The sequence below is a fragment of the Phocoena sinus genome, chromosome 13 (assembly GCF_008692025.1).
Source record: "Phocoena sinus isolate mPhoSin1 chromosome 13, mPhoSin1.pri, whole genome shotgun sequence".
In the NCBI taxonomy this organism is placed as follows: domain Eukaryota; kingdom Metazoa; phylum Chordata; class Mammalia; order Artiodactyla; family Phocoenidae; genus Phocoena; species Phocoena sinus.
In genome coordinates this window covers 59,403,860-59,420,270 of record NC_045775.1, presented here as the reverse complement: position 1 = coordinate 59,420,270, position 16,411 = coordinate 59,403,860, and the positions used below count along the sequence as shown (strand labels likewise).

Sequence of the window (16,411 nt, the reverse complement as noted above, 5' to 3'; positions counted from 1 at the left end):
TCTTCCTGTCGATGATTGTCCAGCTGCTAGTTGTGATTCCAGTGTTCTCGCAAGAGGGAGTGAGAGCATGTCCTTCTACTGTGCCATCTTTCTACCTCAACCCTTTTTGGAAATATTGGGTTGAAAAAGGTGCCACTAAGGAAAGGAATAGCAATGATATGTTAAATTTTGGTAAGACCTTTTTTATATATTTCCCAGAAACTGAGGAAGTAAATGGCTCTAATGACTGGGTAATACATTTCTGCAAGTGGTAATTTTCTTTTTTTTTTGCCTTTGATAGAATTTTAAACGGATCAATCAAGTTAAAGTTGATATATTGTTAAAAGTAATTTTTGAGACTAGATCCCTTTGTTTTTGTGTGTCTTTGGCTTATATTTCAGTCATGCAAAGAAATAAGTGATGTTGCCAAAAGAAGACTTCTTCAAGTCCGTTCCGTGTATGTATTGAACAATTTTCCCCAGTGCTTACATCTATAAAAATAAAAAGTAGACATAGAATTGATGGAATTAATGAACTGAATTGTTAAAAGCCCCATTCATCTTGTAAAGAAATGCATTTCCTGTAAATTGGTGCAGCCACTATGGAGAACAGTATGGAGGTTCCTTAAAACACTAAAAGTAGAGTTACCATATGATCTAGCAATCCCAGTCCTAGGCATATATCCAGAAAAGATGAAAACTCTAATTTTAAAAGATACATGCACCCCGATGTTCATAGCAGCACTATTTATAATAGCTAAGACTTGGAAGCAACCTAAGTGTCCATCCACAGATTAATGGATAAAGAAGATGTGGTATATATGTACAATGGAATATTACTCAGCCACAAAAAAGAATGAAATAATGCCATCTGCAGCAACGTGGATGGACCTAGAGATTATCATACTAAGTGAAATAAGTCAGATGGAGAAAGACAAATATCATATGATATCACATATGGGGAATTTAAAAAAATGATACAAATGAACTTATTTACAAAACAGAAACAGACTCAGACATAGAAAACAAACTTAGCTTACTAAAGGGAAAGGTTGGGGGGAGGGATAAATTAGGAGTTCAGGGTTAACAGATAAAAAGAACTACATATAAAATAGATAAACAACAAGGACCTACTGTATAACACAGGGAACTATATTCAATATCTGGTGATAACTTATGGAAAGAATCTGAAAAAGAATATATACAGGGCTTCCCTGGTGGTGCAGTGGTTAAGAATCTGCCTGCCATTGCAAGGGATATGGGTTCGAGCCCTGGCCTCGGAAGATCCCACGTGCCGTGGAGCAACTAAGCCCGTGCACCACAACTACTGAGCCTGAGCTCTAGAGCCCACAAGCCACAACTACTGAGCCCACGTGCCACAACTACTGAAGCCTGTGTGCCTAGAGCCCATGCTCTGCAACAAGAGAAGCCACGACAATGAGAAGCCTGCACACCACAACGAAGAGTAGCCCCCACTCACCACAAGTAAAGAAAGCTCGTGCACAGCTACGAAGACCCAACACAGCCAAAAATAAATAAATAAATATTTTAAAAGTATGTGTATATATATATACAGCAAATTGATTCATCATATATATATATGAATCACTTGGCTGTACACCTGAAACTAACACAACATTGTAAATCAACTATACTTCAATTTTTAAAAATTCAGTCCCAATATAGTTTTACTTTTTGTCAATTTATCAAAATTGTGTTATTATTTATGTTGTTTTAATTAATTGTATAAAGCTAATAATTGTCAACAAGAAGAAAATTTTTAAACACTTAGAGACTTATAGGAAATTAAAAACTAAAAATCAATTTTGTAGTGTAGAAATAAAATGATCCAATCAATGAAAGAAAATCCAAGCATATCATTATATTACTTTGGGATAAACTTCTATGGGGAAATTAGAAATATGTGTTCTAGAAGAAAAAAGAACAGTGTGAAATTCCTAGCTGTTGGAGAAGAATTTAAGTATTTTTAAATGGATGATGGTATTTATATTTCATCAAATATATGGTATTTAGTCTCCATTCCATACATTGAAAAGAGTGATGGAACACTTTTATTTTTAAATGACAGTATTTATGAGATGCCATAAAATATATCCTTTGCAATTATTTAGACTTATGATGAAAATTTTTATATGTCAACTTTAAAACATATGAGGGAACATGGGGTTTTTAAAAATGAACTTAGTGATTATGTCAGTGAAAACACTTGAAGACCACTGTAATAATTCCCAAGTAACGCATGATATTTCACAGATGCTCCCAGCTGAAAGACTGTTGTTGATTTCTACTGTGGTCTAATCTCTGCCCTCTTGTTAAACGAAATCCACCAGGACTATTTGGAAAATACTTGCCAAGAAGCACTTAAACTCTGAAGTTTCTAATGAATTGAGGTCACTGCTGCCTTCAGTAGTTTATTTAATAGTCATGACCCTGGGCTTCCCTGGTGGCGCAGTGGTTAAGAATCCGCCTGCCAATGCAGGGGACACAGGTTTGATCCCTGGTCTGGGAAGATCTCACATGCTGCGGAGCAACTAAGCCCGTGTGCCACAACTACTGAACCTGCGCTCTGGAACCCGCGAGCCACAACTTCTGAGCCTGCATGCCACAACTACTGAAGCCCACGCACCTAGAGCCCATGCTCCTCAACGAGAGGAGCCACCGCAATGAGAAGCCCGCACGACAACCAAGAGTAGCCCCTGATCACCGCAACTAGAGATAGCCTGCACGCAGCAACGAAGACCCAATGTAGCCAAAAATAAATATAAGTAAATACGTAAATTAAAAAAAAAAAAAAGAAGCTCATGGGCAAGAATGTTAATTTTGAATGCCCAGAGTTTCAGCTGTAAACAGAAATGACTAAATAAAATATCATTCACAATTTTAAAAAAAGAATACATGGGGCTTCCCTGGTAGCACAGTGGTTAAGAATCCGCCTGCCAATGCAGGGGACACGGGTTCAATCCCAGGTCCGGGAAGATCCCGCATGCCGCGGGGCAACTAAGCCCGTGCACCACAACTACTGAGCCTGCGCTCTAGACCCCGTGGGCCACAACTACTGAAGCCCGTGGGCTTAGAGCCCGGGCTCTGCAACAAGAGAAACCACCGCAGTGAGAAGCCCACGCACCGCAACGAAAACCCAACGCAGCCCAAAAAATAAATTAATTAATTAAAAAAAAAGAAGAATACATGACTCACTAAGGTTGGGACAGGGATATTTCGGGAACCCCAATTTATATTTTATGTCAATTATAGCAAGTACATCTTAGTTCAATACTTTAATGTGTCAATTTCAGTGAATACAACAGATTTCCAAAATGAAATGGTTGAGTCGCAGTTTAAGAAGGCATCTGGCTAGGTGTCCATTAGCTTCTCCCAACAACCCATTAAAATTCCTTAAATGACTTAGGAAAAGATTAAGACTGTTAACAACAGGTGGATAAGGTAAATGGCATCTGTAAGGAAACTAAAACACAGAATTTAAAACTACATTAGAAGCAAGAAAAAGCTGAATGGTATGGAGGGCAAACTTTAGAAGCTTATCTTCTCTATCATTTTTTAAAAGCAACAGAAGACGTTCACAGATAATCTTTAAAAGCATATCAGCCTCATATCTCTATCTAAGAGATGACTCAAAAAAACCCTCAAAGATCATGTTATAAAAGAACTCTCTGGTGGTATTAAAATAAGGTGAACAAAGAATTTCATCAATGTATTTTTATAATTGTGGTTTCAAAACAATTCAACTGTGAAAAATTACTGAAAGACGAAACAATAATTTCATAATAGTAGCAACTAACATAAAGTGTTAGTCTCTGGTCTAAATGCTTTACATGAATTACCTCATTTAACCCTCCGAACAGCCCAATGATGGTAGATACCATAATTATGTCTATTTTACAGATGAAGAAACTGAAGCACAGGGGAGTTTAGTAATTTGCCTAAAGTCACACAACTAGTGTACTTGCTATTTAACTATGTCTCTATGCTGTGACCCTGAGATTGGAACTCTGCTAATCATACTTCCTAGACTTCCTTGCGAACTGGCTCCCTGTGTCTGCTAATAAGAGGCACTGGAAGAAAACTGTAGGGAGAGAGTAGGAAAGAAGGCTTGTGCTTTCTGTTTTCTAGTACTGTCAATATTGTTCCACCATTAGCAGCAGACAGTTGGCTCTCGCTCCCAACTTTTTGGGCACTCCTAGCATGAATCTTGCTTTGCCCCTCAGAGGAATCTTCAGCAGGGGTGGGGCAGGGAACCCTCTCCTCCTCTGAAATCCAAGCACCAGATCTGAGCACCAAACCTACAGGGCCTCTCCTCTGAGCTCCTAGGTTCTAGAAACTTGATTTCTTCCTTTTGTTCTCACAGTCCTAAAGGTTGAAGCTTCTTCCTGCAGTTACTAATCTCTGGTTACCTTAGCTTCTTGTTTTTTCCTTTTAGTCTTCTAACTCCTCTGTAACCAATTCCCTGTATTTAATATCTTCTGTTTGAAATACTTAGTGTGTTTCTGTTTTTCTAATTGGACCTTGACTTAAACAGTTAGTAAATGACAGGGCTGGGATTCAGATCCAGTAGCCTGACTCCAGAGCTCATACTCTTAATTGCTATTCATATTATTCTAAGTGCTTAAAAACAAAACAAAAATAAGACAAAAAAGTAAACATGACTTTAAATAACCCTTGGGACAAAGAGGGACCAAAAATTGTAAAATGTAATTGGAGTATTTAGGTCTTAAATAATGATTAGAGAAAAATTAAAACACCGTGACACACAAAAGCTATATTTATTGAGGGTGAAGCTCTTAGCTTTAAATGGTTTTATTTTTAAACAAGAAAGAAAAAAGCAAATACACCAAATATTTATCTAAATAATTAGAAACATAATAAAATAAACCAAGGTAGGGAATTCCCTGCCTGGCAGTCCAGTGGTTAAGACTCGGTGCTTTTACTGCCATGGGCCTGGGTTCCATCCCTGATTGGGGAACTAAGATCCCAAAAGCCACATGGTGCAGAAAAAAAGATAAAATAAAATATACCAAGGTAAAACCAAAGGAAAAACAAAATATAAACAAAAGTAGAAAATATGCAAGTCTCATGTCTACTTTTGCTTGTCATTTTACCATTTTTTAAAATCCTCAGTGCCTGTCAGACCTCAGAGCTCCTTGCACGTAGTGGAAGAAGTCGGTTTTAATGCAATATTTTCTCTATCAACTAAAACTATTCACACACACATACATAGGTAATATACATGCATACTGAAAATGACAGGGAGGATATCCATCTAACTGTCGTAGGGTTTACTTATGAGTAATGAGATCAATTATTTTTATTCTTCTTCCTTCTGCTTTTCTTCTTCCTGCTTTTCTATATTTCCAAATTTTACAAAATGATTATGCATTATCATAACTAGAAAAAATGTTTTTAAAATAACCTTTCATCAAAAAGTTTTAGAGTCCTTTGTTATAAAGCAGAAACTAACACAGCATTGTAAAGCAATTTTATGCTAATAAAGATGTTTAAAAAAATTTTTTTTAAAGGCCTAAGGTCAAATTGGGGAAAAGTGTTTTCCATTTATGTGACAAGGGTGTTTTTTTCTTTTAATTAATTTATTTTTTATTTATTTATTTTTTTGGCTGCATTGGATCTTCGTTGCTGCACGTGGGCTTTCTATAGTTGCTGTGAGCGGGGGCCACTCTTCGTTGCGGTGCATGAGCTTCTCATTGCTGTGGCTTCTCTTGTTGCAGAGCACGGGCTCTAGGCACGTGGGCTTCAGTAGTTGCGGCATGCAGGCTCAGTAGTTGTGGCCTACGGGCTCTAGAACACAGGCTCAGTAGTTGTGGCGCACGGGCTTAATTACTCCGTGGCATGTGGGATCTTCCTGGGCCAGGGATCAAACCTGTGTCCCCTGCATTGGCAAGTGGATTCTCAACCACTGCACCACCAGGGAACCCCAAGGGGTTTTAATTAATAACATTAATATATAAAGACCGGCACATCTAATCTAAAGTAGTCACTCAGACAATTTCTATCATATCACTCTAGTCTAATTATATTATGGTATTTACCATTATCCAACATTTTTCTTGACTTGTTTGTTCATTTACTGTGTTTTCCTTACCCTGACCCTAACATAGGCTCTCTTACAAGGAGAAACCTTGTTTATCTTGTTCCACATCAAATTGCCTATTCCTAGAACAGTGCCTAGTACATGCGAGGAACTCAGTATATACCAACTGAATAAATAAAAGAGTACTTTCAATCAATTCTTAAAAATGAATGCTCCAACAGAAAAACTGTATAACAATGTGATTTTAAAATGAAGAAATATACATATCCAATAAGTTTTAGACTATAAACTCTGTAAGGAAAGGAATATGTCTACCTATTTATCATTATATTTCCAGTTCCTAACACAGTTTTGACATGAAATAGATACTTAATAAAACAATCAATGAATAAATGATTGAACATAATGTTAAAGAAAAAAATTTCATGACACTTGTCAAAGACAGTAAAGAAGACTTTATTCAGGAGGGACTATTGCAATGAGGATTTGGTGGTAGGGAAGAGAGACCAAGCTCAAATCCAAATCCAATCAGGATAAGTAGAGATCTATAGCCAAAGAGCAGGGTGGATGGAAAATTACTAAGAGGAAACATCAAGGCTAGGGGGAGTCTTGCTGGTCAGACTCAACAGGATTCTTGCCTTAAGGCAGCCCAAGGTGATAAGATATTGAGAGTGAAGGATAGGAATGTGACCAGATTTCCAGAGTGATCATCTATCAGGGATGAGGGATGTTCACGCAACTGGCCCAGCAGAATTCTTGCTAAAACTGGACTAACTGGGCCAAGAACCGAGCCCAAGGTCAAAGTCTAGTCAAAAAGAGGACTCAGGGCTTCCCTGGTGGCACAGTGGTTGAGAGTCCGCCGGCCGATGCAGAGGACACGGGTTCGTGCCCCGGTCCGGGAAGATCCCACATGCCGTGGAGCGGCTGGGCCCGTGAGCCATGGCCACTGAGCCTGTGCGTCCGGAGCCTGTGCTCCACAATGGGAGAGGCCACAACAGTGAGAGGCCCGCCGTACCGGGAAAAAAAAAAAAAAAAACAACAGGACTCAGAGGAGCTGATTCAAGTTTGGTCAAGGAGAGTCTTTCTCAATGAGTCTTTGAAAAATGTTCACTAACTTAAACAATGACAATTAAAGCGACGAGCACCATCTCTACTTATCAAAATGTAATAGAGGGGCTTCCCTGGTGGCGCAGTGGTTGGGAGTCTGCCTGCCGATGCAGGGGACGCGGGTTCGTGCCCCGGTCTGGGAAGATCCCACATGCCGTGGAGCGGTTGAGCCTGTGAGCCATGGCCGCTGAGCCTGCGCGTCCGGAGCCTGTGCTCCGCAACGGGAGAGGCCACAACAGTGAGAGGCCCGCGTACCGCAAAAAAAAAAAAAAAAAAAAAAAAAAAAAAATGTAATAGAGGGGACTTCCCTGGTGGCGCAGTGGTTAAGAATCCACCTGCCAATGCAGCGGACATGGGTTTGAGCCCTGGTCCAGGAAGATCCCACATGCTGCAGAGCAACTAAGCCCTGTGCGCCACAACTACTGAGGCTGCGCTCTAGAGCCCACGAGCCACAACTACTGAAGCCCGTGTGCCTAGAAGCCTGTGCTCCACAACAGGAGAAGCCACCACAATGAGAAGCCCACACACCACAAGGAAGAGTAGCTCCCTGCTCTCCACAACTAGAGAAAGCCCGCGCGCAGCAACGAAGACCCAATGCAGCCAAAAATAAATTAATTAATTTAAAAAAATGTAATAGATCTCTCTTTTTTTTTTTCTTTTTTTTTTTAAAGACAGGTCACCAGTAGAAAGTGACTGGGGGCTATTTTTTTTTTTTTTTTTTTTGCGGTACGCAGGCCTCTCACCATTGTGGCCTCTCCCGTTGTGGAGCACAGGCTCCGGACGTGCAGGCTCAGCGGCCATGGCTCACAGGCCCAGGCACTCCGTGGCATGTGGGATCTTCCCAGACCAGGGCACGAACCCGTGTCCCCTGCATCGGCAGGCGGACTCTCAACCACTGCACCACCAGGGAAGCCTGGGGGCTATTTTATTTATCTATTTATTTTGACCATGCTGTGTGGCATAAGGGATCTTAGCTCCCTGACCAGGGATTGAACCCATGCTCCCTTCATTGGGAGTGCAGAGTCTTAACCATTGGACCACCAGGGAAATCCTAGATTTCTCTTTACACTGTACAAACTCAGTGTTCACAAGGGTACAGAAATACTTAGGATTTAACGTCTTCTTTTAAGACCAAAAACTTCTTGAGTTACAAGGAGTGTATCTATTTTGTTCATTGTAATAAACTTTCAAAGGCATAGCCCAGGGCCTCCCTGATGGCACAGTGGTTGAGAGTCCGCCTGCCGATGCTGGGGACACGGGTTCGTGCCCCGGTCCTGGAGGATCCCACATGCCGCGGAGCGGCTAGGCTCAGAGAAGATCCCACATGCCGCGGAGCGGCAAGGCGTAGCCCACGGTGGGCGCTTTAACATTTGTTAACTGCATCACTGAGTGGGGAGCAAATTAGTATTAACTTTCCTAGAGGGTACTTTGGCTCTATAGCTGTAAAAACATTCATACCTTTTGACCCAGTTATTCCATTAAAAAAAAAAATCATAGGCTTAGGAAAAAAGTCAAAGAAGCACAAATAAGGATATTCATTCTAATCATATACAGTAAGTCCCCTGCATACAAACCTTCAAGTTGTGAACTTTCAAAGATGCAAACATGCAGCCCATCAACATCAGGCATGAGTGAAATTGAAGCTTGCCCTCTATCTCCTATTGCTGACGATCCTTCAGCTCTACCATCTCCCACCTCCTCTCCCTCCTCCAGTCAGTAACTCTTCTTGCCTCTTCACTTGATGCCAGCCCCTGTATGCCAGCTGTTGTACTGCACTACTCTACTTTTTAAGGTACAGTAGTACAGTACAGTAAGATTAAAAATGTTTTCTTTATTTTTTGTGTTTGTTTGTTTTTTATGTATTATTTGTGTGAAAACTATTGTAAACCTATTACAGTACAGTACTACGTAGCCAATTGTGTTAGTTGGGTGCCTAGGCTAACTTTGTTGGACTTAACGAACAAATTGGACTTACGTATGTGCTCTCAGAATGAAACTCATTTGGATGCAGGGGACTTACTGTATGTATAACAGTAAAATTTTAAAATAAAACAATACAGAACGTATTGTATTGTTTTATTTTAAAATTTTAACAGGTGTAAGGTGATATCTCATTGTGGTTCAAAGAACGTATTATTAAGAGCAGCCATTAAAAATAATGCTTCTGAAAAACATGTAATGAAATGGGAAACTATTAAATGAAAAAAAAAGTACCAAATATGTATTGTGATTCAATATGGTAAAAAAACAAAACAAAACAAAACAATTTATATATGGAAAAATGCTAACAGGAAATTGATCAAAATGTCAATAGCACAAATAAATGGAAAGATATTCCATACTCATGGATTGGAAGAATTAATATTATTAAAATGTCCATACTACCCAAAGCAATATACAGATTCAGTGCAATCCCTATCAAAATTCCAATGGCATATTTCACAGAAACAGAACAAAAAAATCCTAAAATTTGTATGGAACCATAGAAGACCCTTTATAGGCAAAACAATCTTGCGAAAGACGAACAAAGCTGGAGGCCTCATGCTCCTTGATTTTGAACTATATTACAAAGCTATAATAATTAAAACAGTATAGTATTGGAATACATACACATAGATCAATGAAATAGAATACAGGGCCCAGAAATAAACACATGCATGTATGAAAAGGAGCCAAGAACATACAATGGGGAAAGAACAGTCTTTTCAATAAAATGTTGGGAAAATGGACAGCCACTTGCAAAAGAATGAAACTGGACCCCTATCTTATACCATATACAAAACTCATCTCAAAATGGATTAAAGATTTGAAAGTAAGACATGAAATCATAAGACTCCTAGAAGAAAACATAAGCTACTTGACATAGGTCTTGGCCATGATTTTCTTGAATCTGACTCCAAAAGCAAAAGCAACAAAAGTAAAAATAAACAAGTGGGGCTACATTAAACTAAAAAGCTTCCGTACAGCCAAGGAAACCATCAACAAAACAAAAAGGCAACATACTGAATGGGAGAAAATATTTGCAAATCATCTATCTAATAAGGGCCTAATATCCAAAAATATAAAGAACTCATATGACTCAATAGCATAAAACAATCTGATTTAAAAATGGGCAGAAGATATGAAGACGTATTTTTCCAAAGAAGACATATGGATGGCCAATAGGTACATGAAAAGATGTTCTACACCATCAACCATCAGGGAAAGGCAAATCAAAACCACAATGAGATATCACCTTACACCTGTTAAAATGGCTATTATCAAAAAGACTAGAAATAACAAGTGTTGGTAAGGATGTGGAGAAAAGGGTATCTTTGTGCACTGTTGGCAGGAGTGTAAATTGGCATAGCCACTATGGAAAACAGAAGGAGTTTCCTCAAAGAAATAAAAAATAGAACTACCATATGATCCAGCAATTCCACTTCCTGGTATTTATCTGTAGAAAACGAAAACACTAATTTGAAAAGATATATGCACCTCCCTGTTCATTGTAACATTATTTACAATAGCCAAGGTATGTTAACAACCTAAGTGTTCACTGATGGATAAATGGATAAAGAAATTATGATATATATACACAATGGAATATTATTCAGCCATAAAAAAGGAAATCTTGCCACATGTGACAATATGAATGGACCTCAAGGGCATTATGCTAAGTGAAATAAGTCAGAGAAAGACAAATAGCATGTGATCTCTGTTATACATATATGTACGTATCTCTTAGATGCAGAGAAGAGATTGGTGATTTCCAAAGGTGGGGGTGGGGTGAGGGGGGCATGGTGGGAGAAACAGGTGAACTGTTTTCTTCCTGTTGTTTTTAAATAAATTGAGTTTTAATAAAAGATGAGGACGGAGAGCTGCCTATTGGACATATTAATGTGGAGAATTGTTGGAGACAGCAAGAATAGACAATCGTATTGAGGTGTTTTTGCAGGAAAGAGGTACAGAAAAATGGGTAGTTGCTGGAGAAGGATGAAAATTCAAGGTAAATTGATGTTTAACTAATGACATCAAAATGAACTGCAGGAGAAGGTGGAAATATGAGAGACCTAGAATGTTTCACCTGCCTTTCATGTTATCCAAGAGGACTGAATATCCTATACACTTTATTCATCCATTGAGATTTACTAGTCTCTAACTTGGACTTTTAGGTCTAGCAACAGTTTTGATAAAGGAATTCTGCTAAGAGAACATTTCTATGGTTAATCAGACTATTAGAATTCTATCTAATTAGGGCCCTGATAAGAAGCATTGAATATGTTTCAGCAATTTTGTTTGATTTTTCGTTAAATTACTAATTCATTTGTTCAAAGTATTTATTGAGCACTCACTACGTATGTGTGAGTCAGTTGCTAAGGACAGAAAGATGAATTGTGGTGTAATCCTGAAGGGATAAACATGTAAACCAGTAACGACAGTACAAATTGATATGGGCTATAAATGAAGGTATAGTCGTCCCTCAGGATCTGAGGGGGATTTGTTCCAGGACCCTTCTCAGATACCAAAATCTGCTGATGCTCGAGTCCCTTACATAAAATGGCGCAGTATTTGCACATAACTTATGCACAAGAGATGATACTTTAAATCATCTCTAAATTATTATAAAACCTAATACAATGTAAATGCTATGTAAATAGTTGCTGGCTAAGGTAAATTCAAGTTTTGCTTTCTGGAACTTTCTGGAATTTTTTTTCCTGAATATTTTCCATCTGTACTTGGTTTAATCCTCAGATGTGCAACTGTCAGATACAGAGGGCCAACTGTACATTCAAAGTGCTGTAGTAACAGTAAATAGCAGAACACAGCAGAAGGGGTAGTTGAAAGATTTATAGGGCAACTAAAGGGAGAAAGGGGATTTAGAGTTACAATAGGGCATTGGACTGGAAAATGTTGAGAGGTCCTTGAAAATTTGAGCTTCATGAAAACAGTGAATGCAAAAAAAAAAAAAGTCAATAGCAATTATCTCTGAGTGATTTTTATTCTGAGTTGACTTCTTCATACTTTCTTCAAAGATTATATAATTACTTTTCTAACCAGAAAACAAAACAAAACCAAAAAAATCCAAGAAATCTTTTTAAAGAAAAGAAATGGTTGTTACTATGTCCCTTCTGCTAAACAGGGGCTCTCAAACTTGAAAATGCATCAGAATCACCTGGATGGTTGGTGAAAAGAGATTGTCACCTCTGCCCCTCCCTCCTATTCAACAGATCTAGGTGGGGCCTGATAATTTGCATTTCTAATAAGTTCCACTGGACTAAAAGATTGCAATATAGAATGGCTATATGGTACAGTGAAAATGAGTGGGTTTTGAGGTCAGGTTGTGACTCTGGTTCTGCCCTTTGCAGGCTGTGTGTAGCAACAGTTGACATACTTTAACCACACTCAGCCTGTTTCCACATTGATAAAATAAAAGTAACACACACGTCAGAAGTGTATTGTGAAGGCTGAATGATATGATTAAATATCCAATGCAGTGCAGGCCTTAGTTAAGGTCCTTAAATAATGTTGGTCCCCTTCCCTTTGATTTCCTCTACGGATGAACCAGACATTTGCCATAACTGGGTTTACTGTGACATGGTTTAGTCACATCACAGGTCAAATCATTTCCTCCGAACCTAACAAACCATGCACATCCCTCTGCTACTAACAAAATCTTCATTGTTCATTTATAAAATTGGGGATAATAGTATAATAGTGTCTACTTTGCACAGGTGCATCCGTGAGGGTTAAACAAGATCCTATGTTAAGTGCCTAAATCAGTAATTGGCATGTGGAAGATGTATAGTAACTTTCCTTTCCCTTTCCCTTTAATTGGATATTTCTCCATAGTATCTCCTTGACCAAGTTCAAAATGGTCTAGAATAACTCAAAACAACTTTTCCACCCTAATCAGACTGTTTTCTGTGTCACATTTAATTTTATTTTTTTTATTTTTTTATTTATTTTTTTTATTTATTTTTTTTTTTTTGCGGTATGCGGGCCTCTCACTGTTGTGGCCTCTCCCATTGCGGAGCACAGGCTCCGGACGCGCAGGCTCAGCGGCCATGGCGCATGGGCCCAGCAGCTCCGCGGCATGTGGGATCTTCCCGGACCGGGACACGAACCAGTGCCCCCTGCATCGGCAGGCGGACTCTCAACCACTGCACCACCAGGGAAGCCCTCACATTTAATTTTAAGTCAATTATTTGGTTTATTTAAATACTGGTAAGGACAGACTATGTAAACTATTGTACTGGATTTTCAAGGAGATTAGTAGAAGACTGTTACCTGATTCTGAGTAGTTGGTTGAGGTGACAATATACTTGAAAAGCTGCAAGGCCAGGGAGGACAAATCATACAGAAATAAGTGTGGTAGGAGTTTTGAGATTACAGTGGTTGATCTGATTATCTTACACTAAGATCTAGAGAATTACTGAGCTGTAAGAGAGCTATGGCTTTATGGCTGAGAAAGTAGGTCCAGAGAGCTAAGTGGTCTAGGGGCACAGCTATGGAGTGGCAGGGGTCTCCCGTCTCCCAGTCCTGTGCTGCTTATAGATATGTTTCTTACCTTAAGGAGGCAGTTTGGTGTAGCTAGTTAAGCACTGGGTTCTGAAGTTAAAATGCTTGGATTTGAGTCCTGGTTTTTCCAGTTACTATCTGTGTGACTTTGGGCAAGTCACTTATCTCTATGCTTCAGTTCCTCCATCTATAAAGTGAAAATAATAATAGTACCTTATTTCATAGGGTTGTTGTGAGGATTCACTAACTTAATATATGTAAAGCATTAAAAACTGTAGTTTTGACATTATAACTGCCATTAGTCTCTAAGAGAATGGAAGACAAGAAGTCCAGTCTTCTGTTTTTTCCTTCTTTTTCTTCTTCTTTTTAAAACTTCCTCCCTCAGATTCTGATCAAAGCATCCACATGAGTGCTCAATAAATACATGTTAGCTACCTTAATCTTATAGGATAAAAACACATTTTTGTATCTCAGAAGTAAGACTTAGGATTTGCATAAGTCAGGCCTAGTCTGGTAACAGGAAAGTCTAGAGAAGTAAAAACTGAGATAGCAACAGATTCCAGGATCCAACAGGGCTTCTTTTAAAAAGCCAGGCAAGGGACTTCCCTGGTGGCGCAGTGGTTAAGAATCCACCTGCCAGTGCAGGGGACACGGGTTCGATCCCTGGTCCGGGAAGATCCCACATGACATGCCGAGACGCAACTAAACCCATCTGCCACAACTACTTAGCCTGCGCTCTAGAGCCTGTGCGCTGCAACTACTGAGCCCCTGCGCTGCAACTACTGAGCCCCTGCGCTGCAACTACTGAAGCCCACGCGCCTAGAGCCCGTGCTCTGTAACAAGAGAAGCCACTGCAATGAGAAGCCCATGCACTGCAGCGAAGAGTAGCCCCCGCTCTCCACAACTAGAGAAAGCCCACGCGCAGCAACGAAGACCCAACGCAGCCACAAAAATAAAAGAAATTTAAAAAAGAAAATAAAAAAGCCAGGCAAGATCAATAGATGCAGAGAAAGATGGAGGTCAATGAATCTAATTTCAAATATGCTTTCCCATCTATTTTAAGATTTATTCCAAACTTCCTTGGAGAAAATCTAGACTTTTAAGGAAAGTGCAGAGAACATGCCTCCCATGGGCTTGCTTTGAGGGAATGTTTCAGCAGGTGCTGCATTCCGCCCTGGAGGTGGCTGCTTGGATTTGTGAATTGAGGTGACAACACTGACTCCCTGAAAAGATGCTGTCTCTACACAGGAACTTTAACTGATAGTTTAACTACAGTGATACTACTTGAAACACAAGGAGGAAAGAGGAAGAGGAGAAGGAGAAAAGGGAGAAGGAAAAGAGGGAGGAGAAAAAAGAGAAGGAGGAGGAAGAAGAGTTAGAAGCAGTAGAAACTGCTGTCAAGCCAGTCACAACTCAGTTCAATAGTCATTTTAGAAAAAGAACCATCCCCCCCCCCCCCGACCCCCGCTCCGCCCTGGAGCAGCTTTCTCTACGCTCCTCAAATGCCTGCTGAAAAAATTCTGGGACTAACTTACTGTCTGTAAATTCTGCGACTGGCTGTCGCAGAATTAGGGAGAGCAGGTGGAGGTGAGAAATAACCTATATTGAGGGACTTGAAACATCATGGATTTGGGGAGGGGGGATGGGCAGGGATTTGGCACTACCTTCAGCATCATCTATCAGGAAATCTAGGGATGGAAGAAGATTCCAAGAGGGGTCCCAAATCTTCTGCATTTTGCAGATGCAAATCACATCGTCCACCTCCACTCTCGGCACTCGGGCGGTATAAGGATAAAATAAGCATCAAAAGGGGAATCTTGAAGTGAAAACAAATAGCAGAAGGTCAGCCTAGAGTTCTTGTGTGGGAGTGGCTTAACAAAGGTCAGCACAGCCACAGCATCAGAAAAGGTGGAAAAGGTAACCGACAGACGAGCCCCAAAGTTTGGGGTTTGGGTCTCCTGGTACCCTACGATTTGCCCCGCACACACACCCTTTAAGTTTCTCAGTTTGAGTCTCGCCTGTAGACTTCCTGAAAAGATACGGTCTTATTAAGCGTTCTCACAGCGCCTAGCTCAGAGTTGACCCGTGAGCCGGTTCTCAATAACATCTGGGAGCAAAAGCGGCTTTTGAAGTTGGAGGAGGAAGGGCTCTGGGTTTATTTATGTTAGGGTTGGCTTTCGGGTGTGGCCTGGCACCAACTGCCAGCAAAAATTTCCCGATCACCTCCGGTCTTCCACCTCTGCCCAGGTGACGTCGGTAAGTCCCGCAGGACCAGCTAGAGGCTAAGCGGCTAAGCCGCGTCCTTCAGGTGTCAGTCTCCATCCGTTCGGAAACCACAGGCCCCAGAATCCCTTGGGCACGGAGGTCAAGTCGCAAATAAGATGGCTCCAGAAGGGTGGGACATGCAGCAGGGTGGAAACCCTGGTCCCTGGCAGTTTCTTTACCGGATGTGTTTAAATAACTGAATCCCTACAAATGCACCACTCCACTAACCACCTCCGTGGCCGAGGAGGCCACCGCAGCCGCCTCTCTCGGTCGTCCAGGGGCATCCTGGGAATTGCAGTCCAGTCGCTGGGCTGCGCTGAACAACCTTTCCCATAGTGCCCTACGGGTCGGGCAATTTCAACGTTCTTTTCCAAAACTCTCTCCACACTGAGATCCCCTTTCCCCGGTCCCCTTCTCTCCGACAACTCCTTCCAGTCTGTGGCGACAGAGCGCCGGCCGCCGGTGGCCTGGGCCCCTG

General features: G+C 40.5%; 1 long non-coding RNA gene across 2 annotated transcripts; it reads right to left on the bottom strand.

Moving 5' to 3' along the window:
• Positions 1-214: 214 nt before the first annotated feature.
• LOC116764355 lies at positions 215-16,408 on the bottom strand. 2 transcript variants are annotated; one of them, XR_004352854.1, is made up of 4 exons: positions 15,659-16,408; positions 15,333-15,484; positions 13,718-13,855; positions 215-470 (listed from the first exon to the last, which is right to left on the bottom strand). It is a non-coding gene; the product is annotated as an uncharacterized LOC116764355 (long non-coding RNA). The 2 variants fall into 2 exon arrangements; XR_004352853.1 differs by having other exon boundaries at positions 15,333-16,408.
• Between the last annotated feature and the right edge of the window lie 3 nt (positions 16,409-16,411).